The 19,962-nt window shown below is 49.3% G+C and overlaps 1 long non-coding RNA gene across 1 annotated transcript; it reads left to right on the top strand.

The window, feature by feature from the left end:
• Positions 1-5,774: 5,774 nt before the first annotated feature.
• Positions 5,775-17,060, top strand: LOC125440733. The gene is made up of 3 exons (XR_007245739.1): positions 5,775-5,900; positions 9,126-9,127; positions 17,042-17,060. It is a non-coding gene; the product is annotated as an uncharacterized LOC125440733 (long non-coding RNA).
• The last annotated feature ends 2,902 nt before the right edge of the window (positions 17,061-19,962 follow it).

The raw sequence follows: 19,962 nt of genomic DNA, 5'->3' as shown, positions 1-19,962 counted from the left end.
CACTACACCGGTCGGTGAGCAAGAAGCAGTGGGCATGGGGTGGGGGGCGAATAGCTGCCGTTCACTCCAGCTGTATTGGAGCATTTCACTGAGCAACTCAGATCAGGTAAAGTGGATGTTTTGATTCCTCGAGTGGTCTTTGTCTTTACACCTATGTAGTCAAATTCTGTGCTCTTGGACCCAGGCAGAAGAGACGGAATCGATGAAGGTATTGGGCTTAATTTACTTCCAACGGTCCTTTTCCCCATCCTTTCCCCATCATCGCGGGCTGCTTCATAAACATTCCAACGACGCAGAATTTTTTGGTGGAGGGGGGGTGAGGTAAACATTTCTGGGTATTCGCGGCAAAGGTCTGAAAACAGCGACCGGTGCGAAAACATCGGCACGATTTGTCGGCGGCGTCACCAGTTCTTTGGGTGGAGTTTTTTTTTTAATTTGAAATTTGCTCTTGGATTAAAGATGAAGTCAAGGTCTGAAGTCTCCTCACAAAACCCGCTTGCTCTGTCCCCTGAAACACAGCGTCTTGGTTTATCTCTCTGCCTTAAATCCTGAATCTGTAGTCAAAAGATTTCTCAGCTCACACATAACGGCTGTTTTGATTGTGGGAAACGAGGAAGGGGTCTCTGGCAGGACCCAGAAAAAACACCTCTGGTTCCTCTGCGACACTCGGAGTGGCCACTCTGCTGTTTAAATGCTCTTGTTAGAGCAGCAGCATGAGGGAGGTTAAGAGAGCTCGTATCTAATCCTGGAGGAACTGGGTTTCATCTCCCAGCCTGTCACGCCTGAGCTGTGTGGGAGGCTTATCTTGGGAATTAGACACTCCCCCACACACCAGCTAAGGACCTTTGGGCTAGTCAGCTGTTTCTCCGAGTTCTCCCTCAGCCCCACCTACCTCACAGGGTGGGGGGAAGGGCAAGGAGATTGTAAGCCCCTTTGAGCCTCCTGCAGGAGAGAAAGGGGGGATATAAATCCAAACTATTATTATTATTGTTGTTGTTGTTGTTGTTATTATTATCATTATCATTATTATCATTATCATCATTATTATTATTATTATTATTATTATTATTATTATTATTATTGTTATTATTATTATTATTATTATTATTCAATTTGGTATACCGCCCCATCCCCGAAGGGTACATCAACATAAAATACAATAACACTTTATTTGTTGACAGGAAGAAAGTATGGTGTTGGAAGAGAGTATTATGGATACCATGGACCGGCAAAAAGACAAATAAGCTAAAATGATTACACTGAGGCTATCGCTTTCACATCCTGCATGTGAGCTCCCAATGGCACCTGGTGGGCCACTGTGAGTAGCAGAGTGCTGGACTAGATGGACTCTGGTCTGATCCAGCAGGCTCGTTCTTATGTTCTTATGTTACACTGAGAAGATAAGAGTCACTGGAAAGGACAATAATGCTAGGAAAAGTAAGGCAGCAGGAAAAGAGGAAAACCCAACATGAGACTGACTGACTCAGCATCATCAAAAACCTTTAATGGCATATCAAAATGCTTACAGCACATGGACTGCTAGATAAAATTACCAAACATACAACTCTTACTCATAACATACAATGAAGACATACAATCAAATATACAAACATATACTAGAAACCATCAAGGATGTAGCGGCTGGGGGGGTTATTAACCCTTCACTCGTCAGTTTATGTCATCCAGTTATATTGGCTTCCTCCTCTTGGAATTAATCCGCAATGTGCTATCGGGATATCGGTTGAAATGGCATGTGGTCCACAGGCATCTTGTGGGAGGAACTCACCAGTCTTGGGGTCTTCTAATCCCACGGCCCCTCCAGGAAGTTCATATGGACTACAATTCCATCAGCCCCTGCCAGCATGGCCAATTGGCAGCACTGGTGGGAGTTGTGGTTCACGAACATCTGGCAGGCCATAGGTTGGAGGCCCCTGATCTAGACAGATGTTTGCTGTGCTTGCAAAAGAAAACTGCCTTCTTCCTGCAGGCCCCGCTTCAGCTAGGAAATTGGACAACGTTCCACGCGGCTTTTGGGGATCAGCTATTTCCGGCCTTAGAGAAGGGTTTAAAGCAGGGATCTGCAACCTGCGGCTCTCCAGATGTTCATGGACTACAATTCCCATCAGCCCCTGCCACCATGGCCAATTGGCAGGGGCTGATGGGAATTGTAGTCCATGAACATCTGGAGAGCCGCGGGTTGCAGACTCCTGGTTTAAAGGCATGTTTGTATGCTTGGGAGGGCCACTCTGGGGGATATTTTGCCCCAAGTCCTCCAAACAAGGAATCAGAAGTCAATGCCTTGTGCCACCGTCCCTCAGGAGTGACCCACAGCCCGGCCCCCTGTGGTCCGTTTCCCCAAGTCCTTGAAAAACCTCCGTTTTGGCTAAATCGGATTTCCTAGGAAATCAAGTGGGGGAGGAAGGACGGCACGTAGAGATCGGCTCAGGCTCTTAATCAATTTAGAAGCAAATGTTAACACTGAGCTGGCACGCCTGAGGATGAAAACAGAATGAAATCGAGGATTAGAACAGGCTCCTACGCGGGGGGACATTCACCCTCACGGAAATCGTTCCCTCGGGAATGGAAATCCAAAGCAGGGACTTGCTAACTATCCTTCCCTGAGCCTAGGTCCCAAACTGCCCCTTGGAGAATAAACTCTGCCCTTTTTGAACGACGGGGATCTGGGAACAGAATTTTCTGACCTATAGATGCTTAATTGATTTGCAATTAATTGATTTAATTACAAATCCAGCATGTCATCTGAAGAGGAGGATGAGGATGAAAATCCAGCCCATCAGAAGAAGAGGAGGAGGAGGAGTAGTAGTTTGGATTTATATCCCCCCTTTCTCTCCTGTAAGGAGATTCAATCTCCTTTCCCTTCCCCTCTCCCACAGCAAACACCCCGTGAGGTGGGTGGGGCTGAGAGAGCTCCAAAGAACTGTATGTAGCCCAAGATCACCCAGCTGGCATGTGTTGGAGTGCACAGTCTAATCTGGTTCACCAGATAAGCCTCCACAGCTCGAGCGGGGAATCAAACCCAGTTCTCCAGATTAGAGTGCACCTGCTCTTAACCACTAAGCCATGCTGGCTCTGGGAGGTGTGGAATTCAATGTGGGTTTACTACTAAACCCAGGAAGGGGGTGGCGTGGTATAGCTTGACCGCACCAGATCTTCTGAGCGAGGACAGTACTTGGATGGGAGACTGCCGAGGAAAGCTCTCCAGGGAAAGGCTTGCCTCGAAAGCCCCTTCTTGGGGTTGCCATGCATTGGCTGTTGTGGGTTTTCTGGGCTGGGTGGCCTTGGTCAGGTAGTTTCTGCTCCCAGACGCTGGGCACACAGCCCAGAAAACCCACAACAGCCAGTTGATTCTGGCCGTGAAAGCCTTCGATAGTGTATTGCCATCAGTTTTTATATTTTTTTTATTATTGGGTTTTGCATACCACCCTACCCTCGAAGGGCTCTGGGCGGTGCACAACACAGTTGCACGACAAAATACAACCAAAACAGATGGAGCAAATAAGCAAAATACAGGATAACAAATAACACAGGCTCCGTTAACTAAAAAATACTAAAAATCCATTAAAATACAGCAGTCGGTACAATAAATCGGCATCCAGCAATAAAACCCTTAGTAAAACCCTCCCAAGGAGGGGGCAACGGTGGGTCCCACTGACGTTAAAGGGACCCCAGTTGCTTATAACTTGATGGCACTGATGTAACAACAACAAAGAACCTTTATTGGCATAACAACATTATATACACAGATCCACTTAACCAAGTAGAGGGAAACTAAAATAAATGTACAGGTAGAGAAGGCTGATGTTCAGGATTTGCTCCTAAAGCGCTGTTTTATATACAAATCCAAAAATTTGGTGACTGCATCGTTTGCATCACTACTGGGGCTGTCCAACAGAAAGGTAATCTTTTGCAAGTCAGATGCATACCCTTTTTTGAGTAGCAGAGGTGACAAGTATTTGACTCTGGGTACTGTGTAAAGTGGACAATAAAGTAAAATATGGTCTATAGAGTCAGCACAATTCCCGTTGCATATGCATAGCCTTTGGCAGTAAGGGATTTTAGTGAATCTCCCTGTTGATACGACTGATGTAATACTAAGCCCACTGCACCTAGATCATAGAATCATAGAGACATAAGAGCATAAGAAAGACCCCAAAGGGCCATCCAGCCCAACCCCCTGCCGTTCAGGAACACCCAATCAAAGTGCTCCTGACAGATGGCCATCCAGCCTCTCTTTGAAAACCTCCGAAGAAGGAGACTCCACCACGCTCCGAGGTAGTGCATCCCACCGTTGAACAGTCCTTTCTGATGGATTCTTGAAAGCTTAAAGCTTGGACATCTTGTTGATCTTCAAAGAGACCTGGATCTTGATCTTTAAATTCATTGTGACTTCGTTCCCCTGAGAGTAAACCATAGGGCCCCTCATGCAAACAGTTGACTGGTGGGCCTTTGCTAGAGGAACGTCTCTCTTCCCTGATAGCTGTCCTTGGTGCTGAAGTTCCTGCCTCTAACCAGCCAGCCATAATTGACTCTCCATCAGCCAAATCTTCTTCCCCACAGGGCTCCACAGGGCCCACAACAAGGGCAATACCCAGAATAATATGCAACGCCAGCATGGTTAAAAGAGGCGGACTCTAATCTGGAAAACCAGTTTGAATCCCCTGCTCCTCCACATGAGCAATGGATTCTAAACTAGGTTCAATTCCCTGCTCCTCCACATGAAGCCTGCTGGGAAACCTTGGGCCAGTCTCAGTCATCTCAGAACTCTCTCAACCTCACAAGGTAAACATTTGTGGACGGGGGGAGGCGATTGTAAGCCACTTCGAGACTCCTTACAGTAGAGAAAGCAGCATATAAAAACCAACTCTTCTAACTTTTGAAGAAGAAGATTTTGGATTTGTATCCCTGCTTTCTCTCCTGTAAGGAGGCTCAAAATGGCTTGCAAACTCCTTTCCCTTCCCCCCTCGCAACAAATACCCAGGAAGATTTTGGATTAGTATCCCCCCTTTCTCTCCTGGAAGAAGGAGGAGGAGGAGGAGGAGGAGGAGGAGGAGGAGGAGGAGGAGGAGGAAGAGGAAGAAGAAGAAGAAGAGGAGGAGGAGTTTGGATTTATATCCCCCCTTTCTCTCCTGCAGGAGACTCAAAGGGGCTTACAATCTCCTTGCCCTTCCCCCCTTACAACAAATATCTTGTGAGGTAGGTGAAGCTGAGAGAGCTCCAAGAAGCTGTGACTAGCCCAAGGTCACCCAGCTGGCGTGTGTGGGAGTGTACAGGCTAATCTGAATTCCCCAGATAAGCCTCCACAACTCAGGAGGCAGAGCTGGGAATCAAACCCCGTTCCTCCAGATTAGATACATGAGCTGTTAACCTCCTATGCCACTGCTGCTCCCAAAATGGCTTGCAAACTCCTTTCCCTTCCCCCCTCACAAAAAAATACCCAGGAAGATTTTGGATTTGTGTCTCCCCTTTCTCTCCTGTAAGGAGACTCAAAGGGGCTGACAATTTCCTTTCCCTCCCCCCCCCCAACAAACACCCTGCGAGGTGTGTGGGGCTGAGAGAGAGCTCCGAAGAGCTGTGACTAGCCCACGGTCACCCAGCTGGCATGTGTTGGGAGTGCACAAGCTAATCTGGTTCCCCAGATAAGCCTCCACAGCTCAAGTGGCAGAGCGGGGAATCGAACTTGGTTCTCCAGATTAGAGTGCACCTGTTCTTAGCCACTGCACCACTCCTGCTCTCCTGGAGTCCGACAGGGCCTAGTGTTGGAGTGCACAAGCTAATCTGGTTCACCAGATAAGCCTCCACAGCTCAAGTGGCAGAGCGGGGAAATCAAACCCGGTTCTCCAGATTAGAGTGCCACCTGCTCTAGCCACTGCACCACTCCTGTTCTGGAGTCCCATGTGGGCTCAGTGTTGAGGCATGCCAATCTGGTTCACCAGATGCTTCCCCCACACAGCCTGGGCAAGTGGCAGAGCGGGGAAATCAAACCCAGTTCTCCAGATTAGAGTGCCACCTGCTCTTCACCACTACGCCACGCTGGCTCTCTTTTGAAGTGACGGATGAAGTCAGAGCTGAGCTACGGCGCTGCTCATTTTTATAACATTAAGGGTCGTTGAAAGCATTGGCCAGACTTTCCTTTCCGGCTCCCTCGTGGCCGTTGAAAGAAATGAGTGATGAATGCCGGGCTTTGAAGAAGAAGCGGGAGGGGGGGGGGGGAGAGGAAGCCAAGCAGGTGCTGTATCTATTCTTGGTCGAAATGTCAGCAACAATTACTCTCTTGAGGTGTTCGGGGAGAAGCTGGGGGGAAGGCAGCTGTCTCGTTCCAAAGCCACCTATGCCCGGCGGTAAAACGGGGTGACATTTTCACAGGAAAGGAAAACACGCTCGGATGCTTCGAACGCAGCCTGGGTTGGAACTGAAGATGGGCCCATCTGGCGGCTGCCGACCAGACACTCACAGAGGCCTGTAGAAGCTCTTCTGTTGCTGTTACGGCTCAGCCTGGCCTAGCTGGGGACCCCTGGGAGGAAGACATAAGAACATAAGAACAAGCCTGCTGGATCAGACCAGAGTCCATCTAGTCCAGCTCTCTGCTACTCGCAGTGGCCCACCAGGTGCCTTTGGGAGCTCACCTGCAGGAGGTGAAAGCAATGGCCTTCTGCTGCTGCTGCTGCTCCCAAGCACCTGGGCTGTCAAGGCATTTGCAACCTCAGATCAAGGGGGATCAAGATTGGTAGCCATAGATCGACTTCTCCTCCATAAATCTGTCCAAGCCCCTTTTAAAGCTATCCAGGCTAGTGGCCATCACCACCTCCTGTGGCAGCATATTCCAAACACCAATCACACGTTGCGTGAAGAAGCGTTTCCTTTTATTAGTCCTAATTCTTCCCCCCAGCATTTTCAATGGATGCCCCCTGGTTCTAGTATTGTGAGAAAGAGAGAGAAATTTCTCTCTGTCAACATTTTCTACCCCATGCATAATTTTATAGACTTCAGTCATATCCCCCCTCAGACGTCTCCTCTCCAAACTAAAGAGTCCCAAACGCTGCAGCCTCTCCTCATAAGGAAGGTGCTCCAGTCCCTCAATCATCCTCGTTGCTCTTCTCTGCACTTTTTCGATCTCTTCGATATCCTTTTTGAGGTGAACTGAACACAGGACTCCAAGACTCAGTTTTGGTTCCAGATCCCCAGGTACCATCTGCAAATACAGAGCCCTGTAGGACCAGGTCTAGAGGCTCCGACAGAGCAGGCAGGCAAGGATCCACAGCCTGGCCCAAGCCCTGAGATTCCTCAGCCAGGGTCTAGCTCTGAGACTCTTCCACCTCTTCGAGGAGCAGCAGTGGCGTAGTGGTTCAGAGCAGGTGTCCTCTAATCTGGAGGCACTGGGTTTGATTCCCTGCTCTGCCGCCTGAGCAGTGGAGGCTTCTCTGGTGAACTCGATGTGTTTCCGCGCTCCTGCATTCCTGCTGGGTGACCTTGGGCTAGTCCCAGTTCTCTCTGAACTCTCTCAGCCCCACCTGCCTCACAAGGTGTCTGTTGTGGGGAGAGGTAGGGAAAGGAGCTTGTCAGCCACCTTGAGCCTCCTTACAGGAGAGAAAGAAGAAGAAGAAGACTTTATTTACAATCAATGACCAGATATATTACAAATCTCCAAAATCTCTACAACAAAACAGGAATGCAGATCTCTCTCCCGTATTCCAGCACTATCCATCTATATATCATTCTACTTTGTAAACACACCAAAACAGCATAAAAAATACTAAACAAAACAAAAATATCTAAGGGGGATACCATATTCAGATCATTTTTTTTCTTTTTCATAATGCATAGACAGAATTTTGCGACCCCTTTAGTAATATTCTCCTTCTTATCTTGTAACAGTTTTTCACGACAAACTTGATCAGAACGATATGTCATTTTGTGTAGTAGACGTGACAGGCATTTTTTCCCTTGCCTCCTCATAAAGGGGACACTTTAATAACATATGCTCGACCTTGGGCCAGTCCCAGTTCTCTCTGAACTCTCTCAGCCCCACCTGCCTCACAAGGTGTCTGTTGTGGAAAGAGGAAGGGAAAGGAGCTTGTAAGCCACCTTGAGTCTCCTTACAGGAGAGAAAGGTGGAGTATAAATCTAAACTCCTCCTCCTCCTCCGCAGCGAGCCAGAAGGAACCCTGCCAGCCCTCTCTCTCTCTCTCTCTCTCTCTCTCTCTCTCTCACACACACACACACACACACACACACATCTCCAGAGCTCCAGGAGCAACACAGGAGGAGACGCAGTAGCAGGTTAGCAGCCACGAGGTGAGCTGACTTGGATACTAAGGCCCTACAGGAGCCAGACTAGAGTAACCCAGCTGCAAGAGATGATTGCACAAGGGAACGGGAGGCCAGCTCTAAAAGAGAGGCTGCAGCTGAGCTAGCTTGCGGCAGCAACGTTGTGGCTCAGTTTGCAGGTCGCCGTCTCTGTTCCTGGCCTTGCGCGCTCATTAAACCACGGCACCCGCTGAATCGCTGCGTCCGGACTGCCTGTCGGTTCTTGAGGGCCGGTCTGCGACAGCTGCCCTCTTCCCACCTGCAACTGGCCTCCAGACACTGGAACAGAGGAGGCTGCCAGATACTGTCTATTAGTCTCGGCACGTCAGCATTGTGTACTCTGACTCGCTGCAGCGAGCCAAGGTTTGGGCAAAAGCACAGCCGGGGTCAGCAGCCTTCTGCTCTGCAGCCAAACCTGGCTCGGTACAGAATGAATCGTAGAGTTGGAAGAGACCCCCAAGGGCCATCCAGTCCGACCCTCCGGCCATGCAGGAAGACACGGTCAAAGCACCCCTGACACCAGCCTCTCCTTAAAAACCTCCAAAGAAGGAGACTCCAGGACTCTCCAAGGTAGTGCATTCCACTGTCCAACAGCTCTGACAGCCAGGAAGTTCTTCCTGATGTTTAGGTGGAATCTCTTTTCCTTCACCTTGAACCCATGACTCCTGGTCCTAGTCTCTGGAGCAGCAGAAGACAAACTTGCTCCCTCAACAACATGACATCCCTTCAGATATATATCTATATATCTATATCTATCTATATCTAGGTAGGCAGGCAGGCAGGCAGGCAGGCAGGCAGAGGCGTTCCTCCCATTGGGCAAAGTGGGCAGTTGCCCAGGGCGCCACCTTGTGGGGGGCACCAAAAATGCAGGTGGGATTTTTTTGAATTTTCAGTGTTTTTTCTGTTTTTGGCCTGCAGGGGGTGCAGTTTTTAGGCTAGCAGCACCACAACTTCAGGGATTTTTCAGCAGACTATCCTAATGATATCACCCAGATTTGGTGAGGTTTGGTTTAGGGAGTCAAAAGTTATGGACTCCCATAGGGAGTGTCCCCATCCCCCATTGTTTCCAATGGGAGCTAATAGGAGATGGGGGCTACATCTTTGAGGGTCCATAACTTTGGACCCCCTGAACCAAACTTCACCGAACCTGGGTGGTATCATCAGTAGGGGCTCATGAAGATACTCTGAAATTTGGGTGCTGCTATCTTAATAATTGCACCCCTGACAGCAGGCACGCCCTAAATTTCCCCAGCTTCTCCTTTTAAATCCACCCCCTTCCTGCCAATGCTTGTTTTCTTTCTTTCTTTCGTTCTTTCAATGCCTAATAAAGGTTGTTGGTGGGCGGGGGGGGGGGGGCGCATCAAACTCAGGTTTTGCCCAGGGCTCCAGTTTGCCTAGGTACGCCACTGTAGGTAGGTAGGTAGGTAGGTAGAGATATATATAATATAATATTAATATATTTATTTATTTTTATTTATTTATTGTTTAGATTTGCATACCGCCCCATCCCCAAGGGGCTCTGGGCGGTGCACAACAAAATCAACACATATACAATTTATAATAAGAGATCACAACAAGTGACCACATAAACAATTATTACATTTACTAAAACAGCGGTCAATACAATTGAAACAGGGCTCTCCTGTCACCTCTTCACCTTCTCTTCACCAAACTAAACATTTTGGGTCTTAGGAAGGCAAATTTGGGATTATGAGGAAAGGGACTGAAAATGCAGAGCACCCTTTCATACCATGCCCGGAGACCTCTTTATGGAGTCAGACAGGCCCCCGAGTCTGCGCGTCCCAGGGTGTGAGGTGTTTAAAAGTCGCCCTCACCTCAAAAAGCTCCTTCAAGCAGGGAGCAGGAGTGGCGTAGTGGTTAAGAGCAGGTGCACGCTAATCTGGAGGAACCGGGTTTGATTCTCCGCTCTGTCACTTGAGCTGTGGAGGCTTATCTGGGGAACCAGATTAGCTTGTGCGCTCCGACACGCGCCAGCTGGGTGACCTTGGGCTAGTCGCAGTTCTTCAGAGCTCTCTCAGCCCCGCCCACCTCACAGGGTGTTTGTTGTGGGGGGGAAGGGCAAGGAGATTGTAAGCCCCTTTGAGTCTCCTGTCTCCAGGAGAGAAAGGGGGGAGGGTATTAATCCAAACTTCTCTTCAAGTATGCCTGAAAACAGTTTGCAACCGTGTTTAGGACAAGGATGACTGGGGCCCAAGAGGCCAAACCCTACAAGGAAAGGCTGAGGGACTTAGGGATGTTCAGTCTGGAGAGGAGAAGGTTGAGGAGGAGATATTATTGCTCCCTTGAAATATTTGAAGGGCTGTCCCTTAGAGGAGGGCGTAAAGAGCTGGCAGCAAAGGACAGGACTCGCAGTAACAGGTTTAAATGATGGGCGGAATGATTCCGGCTGGATGTTGGGGAAAAATGTTTACAGTTAAGAGTTGTGCAACAGCTAAATCAGCTGCCTGGGGCGGTGGTGAACTTCCCCTCTCTGGCAGTCTACAAGCGACGGCTGGACATAAGAATATAAGAACATAAGAAAGAGCCAGCTGGATCAGACCAGAGTCCATCTAGTCCAGCACTCTGCTACTCGCAGTGGCCCACCAGGTGCCTTTGGGAGCTCACGTGCAGGAGGTGAAAGCAATGGCCTGCTGCTGCTGCTGCTGCTGCTGCTCCTGGTCTGCTAAGGCATTTGCAATCTCAGATCCAGGAGGATCAAGATGGGTAGCCATAGATCGACTTCTCCTCCATCAATCTGACCAAGCCCCTTTTAAAGCTATCCAGGTGAGTGGCCATCACCCCCTCCTGTGGCAGCATATTCCAAACACCAATCACACGTTGCGTGAAGAAGTGTTTCCTTTTATTAGTCCTAATTCTTCCCCCCAGCATTTTCAATGAATGCCCCCTGGTTCTAGTATTGTGAGAGAGAGAGAGAAATTTCTCTCTGTCAACATTTTCTATCCCATGCATAATTTTATAGACTTCAATCATAAGAAAGAGCCTGCGGGATCAGACCAGAGTCCATCTAGTCCAGCTCTCTGCTACTTGCAGTGGCCCACCAGGTGCCTTTGGGAGCTCACGTGCAGCATGTGAAAGCAATGGCCTTCTGTTGCTGCTGCTCCTGAGCACCTGGACTGTTAAGGCCTTTGCCATCTGAGATCAAGGAGGATCAAGATTGGTAGCCAGAGATCGACTTCTCCTCCATCAATCTGTCCAAGCCCCTTTTAAAGCTATCCAGGTGAGTGGCCATCACCCCCTCCTGTGGCGGCATCTTCCAAACACCGATCACGCGTTGCGTGAAGAAGTGTTTCCTTTGATTAGTCCTAATTCTTCCCCCCAGCATTTTCAATGAATGCCCCCTGGTTCTAGTATTGGGAGAAAGAGAGAGAGAAAATATCTCTCTGTCTACATTTTCTACCCCATGCATCATTTTATAGGACAAACACTTGTCTGGGACGCTCTAGACTAGATGGCCCGTCAGGCCCCGCCCACCAAATTGGGCAGACCAACTGGAAACCGGCTTCAGCATCTACGGCATAAAAGAGCCAGGGGACGTAAATCTGGAAAGGAAGCGAGGAGCCGCCGAAAGCCGGCGTTCTTCATCTAGAAAGTCTCTGCTTCGCTGCCGCCTTGAGCAGAGCATGATCAAAAGGAGACACCATCTGTAGCACGGAGCTGACTGAAGGCCGCTAATGGGGCGCCGGAGTGGCCTCTTTGTGCAGAAAGGGGCAGAGGATTGTGGGTAAAGGCAATCCAGCCCGATTTGGACCAGCCGGACCAGCAGGAGGCGGAGGGAGCAACTGGTTTGGAGCATCTCTCTCTCTTGGCTTCTAGAGGTGATTTCGGAGGCCGGCTGTGGATGAAAAAACCGGCCCGCTGCGTACGAGAACCACCGGCTTCCTGAAGGGCCGTGGGTTTGTTCTTCAGACGTAGCGCATGAAATCGTCCCCCTTTCTGAGCCTTCGTCACAGGACTTGCTGCAGAGTTTGGCTTCCTGGGACACTCACGGGGTTCCCAACCTCCAGGCGGCACCTGGATATCTCCTGCTATTAAAATTGACCTCCAGGTGCTTTGGAGAGTACTCTGATGAGGTCCCTCCCCCTCCCCAAACCCCACCCACTTCAAGTTTCATCCCCCCCAAATCCCCAGGTATTTCTCAATCCAGAGATGACAACCCTACACATTCATCTTTCATTTCCAGAAGGCAGTCAAGGCCCAGTGTACTGTAGTGGTTGAGAGCAGGTGCACTCTAATCTAGAGAACTGGGTTTGATTCCCCGCCCTGCCACTTGAGCTGTGGAGGCTTATCTGGGGAACCAGATTAGCTTGTGCACTCAACGCATGCCAACAGGGTGATCCTGGGCTAGTCACAGTTCTTAGGAGCTCTCTCAGCCCCACCCACCTCATAGGTTTGTTGTGGGGGGGAGGGAAAGTAGCTTGTAAACCCCTTTGAGTTCCCTTTCCTTAGGAGCAGCAGTGGCGTAGGATGTTAAGAGCTTGTGTATGTAATCTGGAGGAACCGGGTTTGATTCCCAGCTCTGCCGCCTGAGCTGTGGAGGTTTATCTGGGGAATTCAGATTAGCCTGTACACTCCCACACACGCCAGCTGGGTGACCTTGGGGTAGTCACAGCTTCTCGGAGCTCTCTCAGCCCCACCTACCTCACAGGGTGTTTGTTGTGAGGGGGGAAGGGCAAGGAGATTGTAAGCCCCCTTCTTCTTCTTCTTCTTCTTCTTCTTCTTCTTCTTCTTCTTCTTCTTCTTCTTCTTCTTCTTCTTCTTCTTCTTCTTCTTCTTCTTCTTCTTCTTCTTCTTCTTCTACAGGAGAGAAAGGGGGATATGAATCCAAACTCTTCCTCCTCCTCGTCTTCTTGAGGGAAAGAGAGAAAAAAGCTACAGAAGGCCCAAAAATTAAATAAATCAGGTCCTGGATGTACAAGCATGCCTGGAAACCAAGGAGGTAACATGTACGTAGACTTGACAAAGACTATCCATACCTTTGCTGTTCTTTTATATGGCCAGTTTCAGGGTCAGGCAGAAAACCAGCATGGTGCAATTTTACCCTACATTTCAGTGCTTCGCTGTTTGAACATCGGCCTGCCGCCCGACTGTGAGAAATTTTTAGATCCTTCCAGGAGAAAATGAGGTGGCTCTCAAATCACTATAGGAAAAACAGGGAGGGCACTGGGCATGTGCAAAGTGCGATTTTTGGATCACTAAGTAATTGCCTCCTAAAGGCTGAAATCCCGTTGACAAAGAATGTGCGGTGCAATCTCTCCGTAGCCCCAGCACCTACCTCCAAACTGAGCCTCAGAGTTCCTAATGAATTTTCTGTTTCCCCCTCGCTGCCTTCCAGCTGAGTCACGAGCTCGTAAAATCCCTCATTTCTGTTTTCAAGCCAGATTTAAGACATAATAAATGCCGGCTTAGGAGATTTGTCAGAGAGTTACATACTTTGGGTACTTGTGTGGAGGGCTCATCTCCGCATCCGTGAAAAGAAACGGCTCTCCAGCTGCTCGGGTTGGACCGCGAAATCTTTATTAATTTCCATTTATGAAATTTTCAGGGGAGAATGCAAATAAGCAGAAGCTCAATCGGAAGGCCCCGCTGCAATATCTTGTGAGCCGTGTACCTCTGTGCCACTCCTGGAGGTACTGAAGAAGAAGAAGAAGAAGAAGAAGAAGAAGAAGAAGAAGAAGAAGAAGAAGAAGAAGAAGAAGAAGAAGAAGAAGAAGAAGAAGAAGAAGAAGAAGAAGAAGAAGAAGAAGAAGAAGAAGAAGAAGAAGAAGAAGAAGAAGAAGAAGAAGAAGAAGAAGAAGAAGAAGAAGAAGAAGAGCAGGAGGAGGAGGAGGAGTTTGGATTTATACCCCACCTTTCTTTCCAGTAAAAACAAGGCAAGGCAGCTTACAAGCTCCTCTCCCTTCCTCTCCCGACAACAGACACCTTGTGAGGTAGGCGGGGCTGAGAGAGTTCAGAGAGAAGAAGAAGAAGAAGAGTTTGGATTTATATCCCCCCTTTCTCTCCTGTAAGGAGACTCAAGGGGGCTTACAATCTCCTTGCCCTTCCCCCCTCACAACAAACACCCTGTGGGGTGGGTGGGGCTGAGAGAGCTCCGAGAAGCTGTGACTAGCCCAAGGTCACCCAGCTGGCGTGTGTGGGAGTGCCCAGGCTAATCTGAATTCCCCAGATAAGCCTCCACAGCTCAAGACGGCAGAGCAGGGAATCAAACCCGGTTCCTCCAGATTAGATACACGAGCTCTTAACCTCCTACGCCACTGCTGCTCCTGAACTGTGAGTAGCCTGACTTCACCCAGCAGGAATGAAGATATGAGGAAACAAATCAAATACAAATACAAATACAATACCTTTAATGGCATATAAAAAGTGGTAAAATGCAAATTATGTTAAAACCAATTAACTAAAATTTACACAAAGGTTTCGCCCTTGATCCAAGTGCCTTTGTTAAAAACCTGGCAACTGATTCAGTAGTGTTGGGATGATGGTCACTAAGCAAGTATGAAACTATTTCCTTGTCTGATCTCACTGAAAATTTCTTCAAGATGGCCTCGAGAAAAAGCAACCGATAGACTTCCAAATCTTTACAATGAAGGAGCACGTGTTCAGTTGTTTGAATTATAGGCCAGCTCTTGAGGAACAAGTCCTGTTCGCCTGTGGGATGCTATGATATTTGCAACTTGTTTGGGGAGTCGGTAGCAGATTCAGCAGAGCAAGCATAAAATATGTGCGGAGGTGTGGATTGATTAAATTACTCAGATATTTAGCCATAAAACGCGGCAATGGTGATGAAATGCCATAAAATGTAGGAGAACCAGCATAAGTTCTGCACCAGGCTCCAGCTGTGAGAAGCTGCCCTTCAATGTCAAAGAATGCGTTGTTTCAAAACTCGAAAAGCCTGTCTTTAGATCCATCAGTAGGAGTTGGTCAAAAGATGCGCCTATGTTGTTTATTTGGTTGAGAATTAGGGGGTGCCAGATGGAGTAGAAGTGGTCACTAAGCAGGAGATATGTCAGACTGCCCGGGAGGGCTCTAAAATGAAGGCGAAGCCAGTATTTAAACAAAGCAAACCGAACCCGGGAAAAATGCGTCTTGGCTCCGGTTTCCTAAACAAAGAGCAGTGCGTGACTGAGTTGGGAAGACCCAATAAACGACGAAAAAACAAAGATTGAACACTCTCTAATTTCTCAGCGGTTTTTGCTCCCCAGATTGGAGCTCCGTACAAAGTAATTGTGGCAGTAGTTTTAACTGAAAAACTTCCATTGTGGCAGGAAAAAAGTGACCGCCTCTGGTGTAGAAAAAATCTGGATATTGCCAACACTTTGGTTTTACTTGTAGTGAGAGTCACAGGTGGATATGAGAGGTTAGGAGTTAAGGAATGGTGGAAGGTAGTTCCTAAATATCTGTATGAATGGACCTATTCAATCAATGTACCGTTTATTTTCCATCATTGCTGAGTTTTTTTTTTTGAATTCGAGAAAAATCAGCACTTTGGAACTGTTATGATGTCGACGGAGCACTGTTTGTGCGAGAATGCGTCATAAAAGGCTTGAAGTAGTCTTTGCAGGCCCACCTTGGACCGAGACAGTAACACAGTGTCGTCTGCATAGAGCAGTGCACATGTGGGTCTTTGTCCCAAAATGGGTGCGTGACTTGAGGAAACAAATCTTGCTCACCAGATCAGAGTTTGCCACGCATGAGGAGTAGTGGGGAGTTAACTCGGATCTCCAGGCTAGAGTCCACTGCTCTTAACCACTGCACCGCCCTGACTACATTCCACGTTTAAAACCAGTGCCGTGTGTTTTTGACCATTGTTGTAGCAATGTTTTTCCCCCAAATAGTGGAGTTTTAAGAATGCTTAATACCCCAGATGGTCCAGCCTTGCCCCAGCTTCAGAGCTAACCAGTGGTGGGATCCAAAAATTTTAGTAACAGGTTCCCATGGTGGTGGGATTCAAACTGTGGCGTAGCGCCAATGGGGCTGGGCGGGGCACGATGGGGGCGTGGCTGGGCATTCTGGGGTGGGGCATTCCTAGGCGGTGCTGTGGCAAGGACGCAGCCGCTGCGCCGGTCCTTGGGCAGGAAACGAATGCACGCAGGTGCAGCTGCCACGCACGCCGGTGCACCTCCTGCTAGACTGCTTCAAGTTCTGCACACTACTGCTGAGAGGAGGGGCATACCTAAGGCAAAAATCACGTGGCAAAATCACCAATTAGTAACCCCCTCTCGGCACACACAAATAATTAGTAACCTACTCTCGGGAACCTGTGAGAACCTGCTGGATCCCACCTCTGGAGCTAACCCAGCGTCACTCATGGTCAATACTCGGAAGACCACCCAAGGTTGCTATGCAGAGGCAGTCAATGGCAAACCACCTCTGACCATCTCTTGCTGGGATCCCCTTTGAGGGGGTCACCAGAAGTTGATTGGGACTTGCCGGTCCGCAATTAGAATTGTGGCCATGAATGGTGTCGTGGTTAAGAGCAGGTGCACTCTAATCTGGAGAACCGGGTTTGATTCCCCGCTCTGCCACTTGAGCTGTGAAGGCTTATCTGGTGAACCAGATTAGCTTATGTGCTCCAGCACATGCCAGCTGGGTGACCTTGGGCCAGTCACAGTTTTTCGGAGCTCTCTCAGCCCCACCTACCTCACAGGGTGTTTGTTATGGGGCGGGGAAGGGAAAGGAGCTTGTAAGCCCCTTTGAGTCTCCTTACAGGAGAGAAAGGGGGGATTTAAATCCAAACTCTTCTTCTTCTTCGTGGGTTTTTAATTATTTCACATTTTTGCCATTCAAAGCACTTTTTCATCCTTCCCCGATGACCGATGGGGCCCACATCAGCTCAGACTCCTCCTTCTGGCCCCAGAAAGCTCCGCCTACCCATTCCAGCCCCTCCCACCTGCCCTATTCCAGCATCCTTCATTTGAATTAAGTGCGGAGCGGGGCACACAGCGCAACCCAATAGAAATTACTCTGAAGGCGGCTCGCAGCCCTTGCCGTCTGCTTCCAAAAGAAGTCTTGTGAGACGTATAACGCACGTCGGAAACGGCAAATGTTACAAAAGTACCGCAACAGGCCCCTGATGACACAGATAAAAAAACCCCGTGCGGCACAAAACATCCACTAAGCTAACCGGAATCCAGCTGTTCACCAGTTTCAAGCAAGCATCAAGGCGAGGGGGACCGAAATCCCGTATGTCTGTGCTTCCAAAATGTATAAAAACTTGTTGGAACAGCAATTATTTGAAACCGTCAGGGGCTGCCGTCTGCTCCAAAAACGCCGGCGGCTGCAAAATGTCCTTCTAGCGTCTTGCCTGACATAAATGCTCCGCCCACGTTTCTCTCTTTACAATAATGGTTATCTTCTGCACACGAGGGAGCGGCAGTGGCGGAGTGGTTAAGAGCGGTTGCAATCCAATCTGGTGAATCGGGTTTGATTCCCCGCTCTGCCACTTGAGCCGTGGAGGCTTATCTGGTGAACTGGATTAGCTTGGGCACTCCAACACACGCCAGCTGGGTGACCTTGGGCTAGTCACAGCTTTTCGGAGGTCTCTCAGCCCCACTCACCTCACAGGGTGTTTGTTGTGGGGGGGAGTTGGGGAAGAAAAAGGAGGTTGTAAGCCCCTTTGAGTCTCCTTACAAGAGCTAAAGAGGGGGTATAAATTCAACCCCCTCCTCCTCCTCCTCCTGCTCCTCCTGCTCTTCTTCTTCTTCTTCTTCTTCTTCTTCTTCTTCTTCTTCTTCTTCTGGTGTCGTGCTTAAGAGCAGGTGCACTCTAATCTGGAGAACCAAGTTTGATTCCCCTCTCTGCCACTTGAGCTGTGGAGGCTTATCTGGGGAACCAGATTAGCTTGTGTGCTCCAGCACATGCCAGTAGGGTGACCTTGGGCTAGTCACAGCTCTTCAGAGCTCTCTCAGCCCCACCCACCTCACAGGGTGTTTGTTGTGGGGGGGAGTTGGGGAAAGGAAAGGAGGTAAGCCCCTTTGAGTCTCCTTACAAGAGATAAAGAGGGGGTATACATTCAACCCCCTTCTCCTCCTCCTCCTCCTCCTCCTCCTCCTCCTCCTTCTTAACTCCTTAGCTTTTTCTTGTAGGGCATTCTTGCAAGCTCAGAATCGGGAACCCCCAAGAAGGGCGAAGGACGCCCAGCCCTACCTGTGTGGATATCTATTTCAAATTGACCCCTGGGGCAAATATGATGGGAGGCAGGGCAAGCACCCATGTTGGGTGGCAGAGTAAAAGACAAGCCCAGAGAAGCAAGGGCTTCACGTCAAGCCAAGGTGTAGACTGCCATCTTCTGGCTGCAAGAGGTATGTACATCTCTGGGCTCCAAGAAAGGACCAGGCGACCGCGAGCAAATCAAGCCGCTTGTTCCAATGGTGAGAAGTTCCGGGGCTGCGGTTGCCAATCTCCAGGTAGCACATGGAGAACTCCCAGAATGACAAGTGATCTTCAGGTTTCCGGGGTGGATTCTATACGGTTGCCAGCCCTGGGTTGGGCAATTCCTGGCGATTTGGGGGGGGGGGGGGTGTGGGTCCTGGGGGGGAGGGGGGGGGAGGTTTGGGTTGGAAACCGGGGTTCTCAGTGAAGTATAATGCCATTTATAAAGCGGCCATTTTCTCAGGGGAGGATCTGATCTCTGTAACCAGAGACCAGCTTTAATTCTGGGAGATCTCCTCCCACTGCCTGGAGACGGGCAACCCTGTGGTATTATAGCCCATAGGGGCCCCTCCCCAAACTTTGCCTTCTCCAGCCCCTGCCCCAAATCCCCTAGAATCCTAAAGCTGGAAGAGACCCCAAGGGCCATCAAGTCCAATCCACCTGCCATGCAGGAACAATCAATGCACTCCTCACAGATGACCATCCAGCCTCTCTTTAACCCCCCCCCCCCCCAAAGAAGGAGACTCCAACTTTCTGAGGGAGTGCATTCCACTGTCGAACAGCCCTGACAGTCAGGAAGTTTTTCCTGATGTTTAGGCGGAATCTCTTTTCCTTCACTTATAACCCATTCCTCCTGGTCCTAGTCCCGCGATGGCGAACCTTTTCGAGACCGAGTGCCCAAATTGCAACCCAAAACCCATTTATTTATCGCAAAGTGGCAACATGGCAATTTAACCTGAATACTGAGGTAAGGTTTTCGTTTAGAAAAACCGGTTGGCTCCGAACTTGGTGGTAGTCAGTGGCTTTGCTTTGAAGCAACCGTGCAACTCTTCCAGTGGGTGAATCACGACCCAGGAGGGTTTTCTCAGAAGCAAGCCCCATTGCCAGCAACCGAGCTTACTCCCAGTTAAAGGATCGTGCTTTAGTTCTTTGCATGAAAATCAGTGGGGTTTAACAGCGCTTAACAGGGTTACCTACACTGCTTCCCCAAAACTAGGTCTTAGGTTTAATGCTAATTTAGCTCAGTGGCCCAGGCCAGCCTAGAGGTGTGTGTGTGGGAGGGGGGGGGGCGACTCTGTTTGTGTGTGCCCACAGAGAGAGCTCTGAGTGCCACCTCTGGCACCCATGCCATAGGTTCGCCACCACTGTCCTAGTCTCTGGAGCAGCAGAAGACAAGCTTGCTCCCGCACCAACATGGCATCCCTTCAAATATCTAAACAGGGCTGTCATGTCACCTCTTGGCCTTCT

This window comes from Sphaerodactylus townsendi, linkage group LG01 (genome assembly GCF_021028975.2).
Source record: "Sphaerodactylus townsendi isolate TG3544 linkage group LG01, MPM_Stown_v2.3, whole genome shotgun sequence".
Classification (NCBI taxonomy): domain Eukaryota; kingdom Metazoa; phylum Chordata; class Lepidosauria; order Squamata; family Sphaerodactylidae; genus Sphaerodactylus; species Sphaerodactylus townsendi.
Note: the sequence above shows the minus strand (reverse complement) of the source record. Positions and strands in the feature narration are given on the sequence as shown.